Source organism: Cyprinodon variegatus, unplaced genomic scaffold (assembly GCF_000732505.1).
Source record: "Cyprinodon variegatus isolate N-32 unplaced genomic scaffold, C_variegatus-1.0 Scaffold501, whole genome shotgun sequence".
Taxonomy (NCBI): Eukaryota; Metazoa; Chordata; class Actinopteri; order Cyprinodontiformes; family Cyprinodontidae; genus Cyprinodon; species Cyprinodon variegatus.
Genome location: NW_015150954.1, coordinates 484153 through 496777, shown reverse-complemented (window position 1 = coordinate 496777; position 12625 = coordinate 484153).

Genomic DNA, 12625 nt, shown 5'->3' with positions numbered 1-12625 from the left:
AAGGGAAGATATTCAGTGCTCCTCACCTTTATGGAACCAACACACCCTGATAGCAGAAAGTATCCATCTGTACCTCATTTATCCATACCAGGTTAACAGTCCAGGGCAACACAATGAAACACTGAGAAAATGCACCATGCCTGAGCATGAATCTTGGGAGGAAGCTAGAGTACCCAGAAAGAACTCATATAGACGCAGGGAGATAACATGCAAATCCAATGCAGAAAAACTCCCTGATAAGACTTGAATCCAAGTTCTTCTTACTGCAAGCCAACAGTGTGACCAACTGTATCACCACGCAGCCTGTGTTAAAAACTTCACCAGAGAAATCTGAATAAACACCTTTTGTATCTTTGCCCATCCCTGTTGCCTCCTCTTCACCTCTCAGCCATCGGCCGTCAATTGAGGCTGCAGGGCCTTGTTGTTGTTTCTGGGCCACGGACGGCAGCTGAAGCTGCTACTTTGCCCTCTGAAGCAGTGAGGAGTTTTCCTCCTCTCATCCAGTGATTCAGCACTCATAAATATTTCAGAGTATCAGCTTTGGAGGGAAAAGCAAAGGATAGAGGGAGAAAGAGGCATACAGATGAATCTTTAATTCTTGCTTTTAAAATAGAACCAACGGATTAATGGGAGCTGCTCTATTAAACTTTCAGAGGCTTCCTTGAATAAAAGCAGAAATTCTGGGATGGCCTCTGACCATCGACACCAAGAATGAGAGAGAGGGAAGAATAGCCAATAGAAACAGTGCGTCATCGTCTTATAAGGGCAAAGAGGAAGCTGGTGGATCAGGGGACTCCTCCGTGGTTTTTTAAACCCCATCGCATCATAATGAGGATATCTGATCAGTGGAAATCTCTAACATTGTTTTACATTTAGTACTTAGGCTGAGATGCATTAAATCCAAATTAATCTTAAATTTCTTTTTTGCTCAAATCAGACTGATATTGATCTGAGAAAAGAAAGTTTTTAATCCATAAAGCATTGATTTAGAAAAAAAAAAAAAAACACTAAACCAATGGAGTGGAGACCAATCACAGACACTTGTTTTCAACTGTCAAATACTCCACAGCTAAGCAGACATTTTGGAAGGTGACCTGCCCCCTAGTGGTAAATGGCACAACATTTAACAAGCTTCTTTCCAACTATGTTCAACTGTCAAAACAAAACTCAGAGAAAGAACCAGCAGATAAACCTAAATTGCTAAATATAACAGCAACAAAATTACAAAATATGAGAACAAAAAAACAAGCAGGATTTTAAGGGATAATCTGGAATTTCTCCTATCTTTTAGAAGAAAGATTGAATTCTTTAATACAATATCTTCACTTGGCATCAACAAAACATCAGATACTAGATATTATCATTATAACATCCTCACAGGATGATATCACATTAAAAAGGACAAAGGAGAGAATAAAAGTGTATAAAAAGTGTATATTATATTACTTTATTTAAAAACAAAAACAAAATATGACATCAGGGGATACAATACAAAACCATAAGTAATATAAATTTAGCTCTGACACAGAAACAAAACTACACAATTAGATTTAATATAAATATATATATATATATAAAAAATATATATATATATATATATATATATATATATATATATATATATATATATATATATATATATATATATATATATATATACTTTATATAAATTTAAAGTATTATTATACCAAACAATACAAGAAAAGACAAAGATAAACACATAACACCTTATTAAAACTTGCTACAATATAAGATCTGATGCACAACAACATTTTATCAGCCGGTAGGAAATGATCAGAACTAAACATTGTATTAAAAGGCTATTAAAAAGACAACACTGATGTTAAAGAATACAAAATGAGGAGACATGTTAATAACCTTTTATGAGGTATGAAATAATAATATATATTCCTAACAATGTAAAATCAACAAAAAACACATTTTTGAAACAGTATTATACTGTACCAACCTAATAAAACAACATAGCATGATGTAATAATGTGAAATAATACGGTAAACCAAATAATTTCATTCAACAAATAAAAATGAAATATAGGATTTGAAATGACGCCATAAAGATTACATCATATTTGGGTTTAATTAACAATAAAATAAACTAAGTGATAAAAGGTGATTATGCAACATTTGATACAGCTCGATAACTTAAAATTTTCAGCTTCTACAAAAAAAACAAAACAAAAAAATACATTTTTTTTTGTATATAATTATAGGCTACTGGTTTAAGGAATACATTTTTAACCATGTAATCTTTGTTAAAACCTTCTCCATATTTTTATCTTCTTACAATATTTTTTGTCATGGAGTTGTTTGAGTTTTAAATTTGATTATTCCTAACTCCATTTATTCATTATTAGATTTCTTTTCTCATATCTGCAGAAGGAGCTTTGCTCCCTTTGCTTTTGTCATCAGATGTTTAAATGAACTGCAATGAAATATTGTCCCCTAAATCACTCCACAGGCAGCACTGACAGCGCCTCCCTGTGGTGGAAGCCTGTCTGTCAGGAGGGTAATCTGATTACAGGAAACAATTAGTCAGTGAGTTTAAGTGATTGTTTCATTAGATCGATTACGTTCATGCTTGTGTTAATGAGGCTAATTATTGCGGCTAATTAGAGTTCACAGTGGGAGGAAAAACATGGAAACACACGTTTGTATTTCTGCCTGTATTTGGACTTTCCAATAACTGTTATTTATTCTGGTTACTGCATTTATATCTAACCCTGATATTAACCCTAAGCTTACCATAAATGTAAATCATACCGAACCCTTAATATTAAAAATTGGGGTCGGCAACATTAGGACCAGTAGGGACTCACTAAGGCCTGTTGGTCCTCAGACCAGAAAAGGGCCAAAATAGGTAAACAAGAACAAATGCATACAGCACACCCTCCAACCTGTATGCACAGGTGTGGGTGTGTTTGTTTCTTCTACCTAATAGGTCCTAGATTCTCTAAGTTTTTTCCCTCAGTTTTGGTCTCTTTATGCATTTTTGTTTTAGTTATTTTTCTCTTGTTTCATTTTCTAGATGTATTAGGAGGTTTTTTTAGACCCCACTGAAGTTCTTCTCTGACTCTTTCTGCCCATTTTCTGTTGGTTTTGAATCTATTTTGGCATTTTCCTGGATATTTTAACCCTCTTCTCGTCTCCTTGGTTCTTTGTTTCGTTTAGCAGGCTCATTGAGTCGGTTCCAACCAGAACCTGAGAGCCCGGCAGAACCCTGCAGTCCATGAACTCCGGCTGTGGGTTTGTCCTTGCTGAAGGAGACGGAGGCGCCTCTGTGGGGGTCCGACCTCCAAATCGCACACACAGAAGATTTAATGGACTGTCTGCTGATTTGCCCATCAACCTTTAATTGACCCGCAGCCTGTGTGTGTGTAAAGGAGCTCATCTTAGCGGGCCTGTAATGCTGTGGGGACATAAATCCAAATTATGAGGACTGGGCTGTAGAAAAGGGCCAATTTTAAAAGTCCTCTGCTGGTTTTGATCGAGTTTCAAAGTTTAGAGACAACATGAGGTCCTTATAGCTGTTCAGAGACAAACATGTGTTAAAGTCATCCTAGGGCACTTGGAGGTGTTCCCTTCAACCCAACAGAATTAAGAGGTTAATTATTACCTTGGGGACGACATGGACTCAGCAGCAGAAAATGGACGATTATTTGCGTTTCATCACGCATGGACAGAATTACCTGTCGGCCCCCTGCTGGGCAGGCTGCAATCACCAAAACACCAGGACAGTTTCTCCTGATGGAGGAGACTTGGAGAGCTGATGCCGAAATGGTGGTGATGCTGGTGATGGTGGGCAGTGAACCGAGCTTTTGCATAATCTGCCTTTTTTTTGGCAGAGGCGCTGAAGCTGTCAGAAAGATGCAAAGCAGTTGAGGCGGGCCTTTAAATCTGTGATGGACCTGTCAGCCGGACGGCCATTAGCTCCATGCTGAGCCACTAGGCTTTTTTTCTTCCTTTCTGCCAAAACACTGTTTTCTTCTCCTTCTACACCCCCCAAAAACATGTCAAAACACGCGTGACTGCTCATCATGAGACAAACAGTGCATTCTGGTGGGTTGCGGTAGGATTAGCGGTTTGACAGCCAGCGCTTGTTTGTTTGCGGCGGTCACTCGGCGGGAATCAGCCGGACCGGACAATATGTGGAGGAAGAGATTGCCTGAGGGTAGTTAGTGGGACGGAGGGTGTTTTTTTGAGTGCAGGACGGATAGGCGGGAAGAATTAGCATTTAAAGTACTTGCCCACCAGGCATTAGCACACCTTGGTGAGCTCAGCCAATATGTTCCCTGCTGGCCTCCGAAAAACTCCACAAGAGGAAAAAATATCTACAATCATTTCACTTCAGAGGAGGAGGAGAAGAATGCAAATTGTTCACAGATAGAGGAGCAGGGACATCCTAAGAGAGATGTCAAAGTCCTTCATTAGACTTTGACATCTTAGTCTTTTTAATTGATTTAAAATCTGACTATATGGGCATTTTCTGTCTTTGGTTTGACCTGAGTTACACTATAAAACAAAGTTTGAAACCTGAACAGTATAAACTTAATGACAACTATTCCAATTCAATTCATAATATACCATACAACATGGCTGAAATGTTTCAACAGTTAACATTTTACTGTCAGAAAGAAGTTTTCTATCAAAGCATGTCAGCCATGAGGGGGTGGAGCAGAGAAAACAGCCTGATCCTGAATTTGGAGAAGATGAAGGAGATCATCGTTCACTTCATCCAGAAGTTCTCAGGTGATCCGGCCATCACCTGAGATCTGTCATCATGAACTTTGTGGAATGGTGTGAGAAGAACCACCTGTGTCTTAACACCAGTAAGACCAAAGAGATGGAGATCGACTTCAGGAGAAGACCCCCACCTCACTCTCCTGTGACATCCAGGGGCAGGACATAGAAACTGTGGAGAGTTTCAAATACCTGGGTGTTCATGTCAATAACAAACTGGACTGGACTCATAACACGGACGCCCTGTATAAGAAGGGCCAGAGCCGCCTTCACCTCCTGAGGAGACAGAGATCCTTTGGAGTGAGCAGGGCCCTGCCTAAAACCTTCTATGACTCTGTGGTGGCATCAGCCCTCCTCTATGCTGTTGTCTGCTGGGCCCCTGGCAGTGTAGAGCCAGACAGAAAGAGACGGAACAAACTGGTGACCAGAAACTGGTGCGGTTTCTGTCATCGGCTGCACACTGGACTCAGTGGAAGAAGTGGCTAAGAAGAGGGTGCTGTCCAAGCTTACATCCAACATGGTCAACATCCTCCACCTTCTGCAACAGCCTGTAGAGGAGCTGAGCAGCTCCTTTAGTGAAAGACTTTTACACCCTTTATGTACAAAGGAGTGCTACAGCAGGTCATTCGTCCCTGCTGCAACCAGACTCTACAATGCAAGACTACAATGGCAATAACTTGTCCAATGTATAATGTGAAATTACTATTTGATACCCTGTGCAACAACCTGTTTGTCTATATTTAACACCTAGTGCAATAACTATATATATAAATATCCATCTATATAAATACCTCTGTAAACATACTGTGAAATAACCCTGCATATTGATCCTACTATAAAAAAAAAACCAAAAAGCTGTCATATGTGGACATACTGTATATACTGTATATATCCCATGCACCTTTTTCTTCCTGTGGCACATTCTTCTTCTTTGACTATTTGAGCTCATTTAACGAGTAAATTTCTCCACCGTGAGATGCATCCATCCACCCATTTTCTGACACGCTTTATCCCAAGCGGGGTTGCGAGGGGTGCTGGTGCCTATCTCCAGCTGTCTCCGGGCGAGAGAAGGGGTACACCCTGGACAGGTCGCCAGTCCATCACAGGGCCACTGTGAGATCAATAAAGTCAATCAATCAATCATTCAATTCAGGAAGAATCGGCCTAACCACATCCCACTGCTCATCAACAGCTCAGCTGTGGAGGCTTTCCAGCATTCACTGTAGGTTCTGCAACAGTTTTTTCTCCCATCAGACTGTTAAACTGTTGAACTCTGGCCAGCCTAATTGTTTATTTCATTCACCTGCCTTAAACTGCATGGTTTCAAAGTTCCACTCATCTAATCCACCTGCTCCTGCTTCTATACGGCTCAGTCTCAGCTATCGGGGCCAGATTATTGATGCTGTTGTTGATGCTCCTGTTCTAGTGGTCATTCTCGGGGGCCAGTGGAGAAAGCGATTTTTTAGCGTTCCATAGAGTTTCTGATTTCCTGATCATTATCTGCCTTTTATCCACTGAGCATGCCCTGTTCATGTCTTAGCTCAGTGGAGAGAGCAGTTTTAGCGTTTCGAAGTTTTCCTGATATCCTGACCTGTTCTGCCTCTCAACCACTGAGCCTGAAGGTTTGCCTGAACTATCTATGGACTCCTGGACCTGCCTGTTTCTATTCTGATCGGTGTACCTGACCGGGCTTCAGATTCCTAATCCTCTGAGCCTTCCTGTTCTGATCTTTTTCCCTGACCTTCCCTGGCTTCTGTCCTGCTGCATGACAGACTCTGCATGTTCCAATCCAATTATTTCTTGAAAACGTATATGCCCTGCTGTGAGGGTCTGTTGACAGACTAGCAGACCCATAACATCAAGATTTCACCAAAGATTATGATTGGAAATCCCAAGATCACAGCAAGATCTTTTGATCCAAGAATTAGGTTAATTTGAGATATATTATTTTTCAGGCAAGTATACACTATTTGGCGCATATCTATGCTTCATACTGGCTTCTCTCTCAATACTTACCTTTAAACTTTAGAGGGTTTGTTCCATGGCTGAATGAGTCATATGACCCAGGGCACTGCTTTATAGTAAACTGAGCTCCCATTAAACAGGAGAGCTAACTAAGGAAGTGGTTGTTCTAAGTCGATGAAACAGATATGACAGATATGACCTAATCCGAATTCGCCAGCGATTTGCCCTCATTTTTGGCTGATCATGTCCCAAATCAAATCCAGTGTGATTTACTTAAACATATCTTGAAATGGGCTGAACAAAAAAAAACAAACAAACAAACAGCACTAGGGGAAGCCTAACAACTTAGAAGTTAAAAGATTAGAATAATCAGCATTTCAGCTCACATGCACGTCCTCCTTATTCACAAAATGTCACAGAAATCAGGAAAAAAGTTTCCTCATACTTAAAGATCTCCTCATTGCACTGCAAAAATGTTAATCTAAGAAGGTAATTTTTTTTTCTTAAAATAAATTAACTTTTTTAAATAATTTTTTTTTAATTGAGCTGGTGAGAAACTTTGCCAATGGAATAAGACAATTTACATTTAAAATAAGAAAATAAACTATTGCAGTCTCTTATTTCAAGTGCATATAATTTAATTATCTTATTTTAAGGGCAAAAATGCCCACTCCTTTGTAAATTAATCTTATTTTCCTGCTCAAATTAAGGGTGAATACACTTTTAAGAAATTTGTACACATTTTCAGAATGTTTTTTTCAGTGTGGGAGTTACAGCTCAGCAATTCAAACCTTTTCAACATAATCATGACCAGAGAGAAGCATACCAACAAGTCACAGCAAATGTGGACAAATGGCCAAAAAGGAGGACATTTAGATTTTCTGAGGGGGAAAAATAGCGTACATATAAAGCGTAAAATGAATGAATTATCCCTTTTTAAAGAGATGCTATCAAAGATCAGATGAAAATCTTTAATCAGCATCTTAAGAAAAGGTATTAAGGCAGGCAGCGTATTTCCATGTCCTCTGAACTGTCAGTCATCCTTAGAGGGAAAGAGGAGGAAGAATAGAGAGGAAAACGCTTTTATTTTGAAGACAATAAACTCTGCTAAGGCATATCTCTGAATGAAACCAAACCAAACCTGTTTGTTTGTTTATGCATTCATCCTTCATTTCTTCAATTGAAGATCTGGTGAAAAAATATTTGTAACAAAATATCAATAAATGGCTCTCTAGCACTATACCTTTAAACAAGGGCATTCATTAAAAGTTATCTACATTTAAATTAAGATTAAACCTAATGAGAATTTAGCCTCATGTTTATGTACATATCCCTGATCATAAAACCACATGTAGCTCAAAGGTTTTTTGCCGCTCAACAGAGCGGTGTGTATTAAAATGAAATCTAGAATTTAGTGATATTTGGATTACTATTTCATTAGAAACTCAAGCTTTGTAGCCATCAGCAAGCTTCAGGTTGGATCTTTAGCCACTTGATACAGCTCATTTAAACCAAAAACATAGCTTTTAGATATAGTGCATAGTTTCTTTAACAAGGCTTTAGTCAGAACTTTAAGTAAGCCATATAAGAAGTTCAGAAGTCCAATTAGGATTGATTATTGAAAATTTAAATAATGGTTTTCATATGGCCTATAGGTGGGACTCAAATAAGAAACATCAAGGAATAGGCAACTAGAAACCAGCATCATAAGCACAGAGTGGAAACTGCAGTAGGGGATGGAAAACTAAGAAAACTAGTAACACAAAGAACCAATACCTATGCCATCAAAACTTAAAAATGTTAAGTTTTGTTGCTTTGTCTTGTTTCTACATGTTTGGTTCTCCATGTTGGTGGTCCACCTTAAACCCCAGGAGGGTGATTGTGATGGTGTGGGAAATCACATTTTAAGTGGACCTCCATCCTAATTACAACCTGAGGCTAAGATCATTTGTTTATGAGGGAAAAATGTCTGAGCTAATCTCCAACAGCTGGCTTATTAAAACTATGAAAATGCAGAGTCACTAAGGAGAGCTGCTTACACAGGAATTAAAAGAATAGCAGGTGGGAGCTGCTGATCAGACTGAACAGCTCTGGAAAAGTTGGGGTTTTGTCCAGGATTGTTGTTGTTCTGAACCATTGAGGTTCACTGATCGAAGAAAATCTTCAGGGGATGAAGAAAATCAAACGTAATTTTAATATTTAATAGAAAACACGTGAAAGCATCTGTTAATTCAGCTCCTCAGTGCACCTGGTTTGACTCCTTTTTTGAAAATGGACAAAAAAAAGTGGTTCAGTTTATGAAAGGACTCATTTAGCACAGTAATGAGGAACTGTATCCTTCGTTTGGAGTTGGTTGATCTCAGTAGGAATTTACAGAATCATTTCTCACTCTGCAGCCTTCCTCCTGCTCTGTAGTCTGAGAGTCCAGGAGCGTTTTGGGGGAAGTTTGGGGGGATTATGCTAACTCTTCTCGGACTGGAAGGATTTCTGTTTGACAGCCATGTGAGAGCAAGCTGGCGTGCCGGCATTTGGTTTCCCCTCCTCCCTCTTAAATCTGTCTTTGTTCGACTGCGAGTCACTGGTCCAACGTGTTGCTGGTGAGAATAAGAAGACACGGATATGAACTTCCTCCAGTCTGTAAAGCCTCAGATCTCCTCTTGTTTCCACAGGACTGACTGTGAAAGTGAACGCTTCACTTCTCTTCTCCTTTGGTTTTATTATCTCTGCTGCTCCCTCCTTCTCTTTGCCTCCTTTTCTTCTTTCTGCTCCTTGTGTTTTATTATCTCTATAGCTCACTCCTTCTGTGCTTTTCTTAGAAAAGAAAAGAAGCTTTGATCGTTCTGTCGGATAAATTTCATGTTTAGGTGACAATGCATCTGCAGATAGCTGCTCCAAAAACTGTGCAGTAGACAAAACAGTTTTGTGCATATGCTTGTACGAGGCAAGCTTCAGTCAGTCATTTAGAAACACAACAGGACAGTTAGAAAAAGATGGAATGGGTCAAGGTAGGGTGTTTGTCGGTTGAGGACCCAAATGCAAAGATGAGGGAGGCAGAGATGAGTTCTTGCAGGTTGAATTAAATCAAAAAGGCAACAGAAAGAAAAGCCAAGAACGAAAATTCAGGAAACCAAAAAAACAAGAGACACCAGGAAAAAAAAAAACCAAGAGGAGCCAAGAGGCGACGAGAACCCAGCAAAGAGTAACTGAACAGGTGGTGTATCTATGGGAGACAGAAACAATAGGAGGAATAATCATGTGATAGGGAGCAGGTTTACATGTAGACAGAAGTAACTAGAAGGAGTAAGGGAAAGGAGATCGGCACAAGGGGGCAACAGAGAGCAACTCAAAATACACAATACTGCTTAGATATAACACAGAATAGAAAAGAAACCTTTGAACTAGAAAACACAGAATAACATAAATCAAAGTGGAACTGAAAACTTGAAAAGAAACTCAAACAGAAGTCGACAAGGGGTAATCATAACAGAATGAGTATGGCTTGTTTTTTTTAGATCTATAAAAATTTATTTGTATGTTAAAGGTCATCTCTGGAACAATGTTCTTTGAAAGTAGAAGACCATTGTAAAATTTGTTCACCTTATTGTAAAAAACCAAACACAGCATCAGCAGAATCACACAACACCACCAAGGATGGTGGCAGAGTGTTGATGATTTCAGCTTTATTTAGGCTTTACAGTCATTGACACCAAACCCTTCTAGACTCTCTGCAAGGCAAGTTTTTTTTTCATGTATCCCAATTCAGTTCAAGAATGATAAAGTGTTTTGTTTAAATTAAAATATTAAAGAGAAGGCAAATAAAAGCAAATAAAACAGCTGGACCACAGTCAAAGGAAGCTCTAAAGATTCGTGTTTTTAACTTTGACTCAGAACTCAGGTTTTTAACACTTTTAGAGTCTTCTGGTAGTTTGTTCCAGAAAAGTGGAGCATATAGGAACTAAATCCTGCCATGTTTAGTTCTAGTTCTGGGTTTACAGAGTAGGCCTGAACTAGAAGACCTGATTGGTCTGGGAGGTTTATACACTGACAACAAATCTGTTATGTGTTGAGGTGCAGGTCCATTCAGTGATTTATAGACTAATAGAAGGATTTTAAAGTCTATTCTCTAAGATACAGGGAGCCAGTGGAAGGACTGCAGAACTGGGCTGATGTGTTCTACTTCCTTAGTTCTAGTGAGAACATGGGCAGCAGTGTTTTGGATCAGCTGCTGTTTTTAGCAAAACCAATAAAGACACTGTTGCAGTCGATAAATTCAAAACAATCCACTGGACTTTGTTTCCTGGACTTTGCAGTGATCAGTTTTACTAAAAATAAATGCATGAAAGAGTTTTTAAACACTGAGGCTAGTGTACAAAAGTCTGTCAGATTTCCTCGAATCTATCACTTTCAGGAGTGTATTGGAAATTACAGCAAAAACAGGGCCGAATGTGGAGAGTTTTGAATGAGATTTTTTTTTATTATTATGTTAAGCCAAGAAATTTGTGATGATTATAAGCACAATTATAGCTGATGTTGGTTATTAAGATGATTGTTTTGTGGACTCAGCCAATAACAGGACTGATGCTATAAGACGTTTAAACCCATAATATTTACTCTGTTTTCAAAAGCAGTAAATACAAACATCAACAAACTTTGATCAAAATTATATAGAATTGAGTTAAAAAAAAGTTAATAAATGAACAAAACCTTTGCATACATTGTGTAACTTATATTCCCAGTGATTACGCTAAAGAATAAAAAGAGCAAATATTAAAATGTTGTACAGAACACTACTTTACTCTAGAACCAAAATTAATCAAAATACTGATAAAGATTAATGTTAGTACAGTTTTAGGACAAAAAGGTTGGGATGGGTAAAAAGTAACTTGAGTCACAAACTTTCTGAGATTGGGTGACGAGTTCGTTTTGTTTAAACAATTTCTGTCATTTCTTTATTTTATTTTTTGTTTGTTTTATTTATTGTAATTTTCTGTCAAGCTCTGCAAAGAGTTTTCTATGGGTAATTCAGTCATTTCATGCTCTAATAGAGCTTTTTTATGATTCTTGGGTTCTTCATTCTTTTCACTGAATCAATAAGGTCAAATAAAACCAGACATAAACTTCAGTTAATATAGATACTTTTCTAGTTATTTCATAACTTTATAAATAACTTAGAAATAATTGTTAATATACAAACGATGAACTTCAAGGTTAACCCTATTTTAAAAAGTAAAAAATATGCAAGGAGTTAGTTTATAGTTTATTTGGTTTGGGCGCCCTCTGCTGATAAACAAGCACATCTCCACTTGTTAGTTTGCATCTTTGCTCTCACTTTGGAAATGAAGAGTAAAAAGTAAAAAGCAAAAAGTGCGACAGTAAACTCTGTCGCACTTTTTGCTGCTACATATTTTTGGACATTCTTTCTATTTCCGTTTTGTTTCTGACTTCTTTGATTGGTGTACCAAAAATTAACAAGATGCAAAAAAAAAAAATATTTTTGCTTTAAACCAAAGTTTAATGATTATGTTTTAGCTAATTTATATGAATCATATTGTCATTATGAGAATAAAAGGAGTAAGGTTAGCTGAAAGTCACCAAGCAACAACATTAATTGCTGAGCAGTGACTTTTCACCCTTAAACAGGTTGTCATGAGCCCAGAACACATGCTATTTAAACTGATAGGGGGGAAAAAAATCAATAACCACTGTTCAACCCTGAGAGGGAAAGACAAATATTGCGAAATAAAACAACTTTACATGAAAATGATGAATGCACATTACAACAACTTTAAAATAGCCCCCAAATTGCCTAGTTTATTTAGTTTATCTAAAAAAGATAAGTGGCTTTTGGGGTTACTCTGACTTTAATGGCCGTAAATAAAGAAATCCTGCAGTAGAACATGAA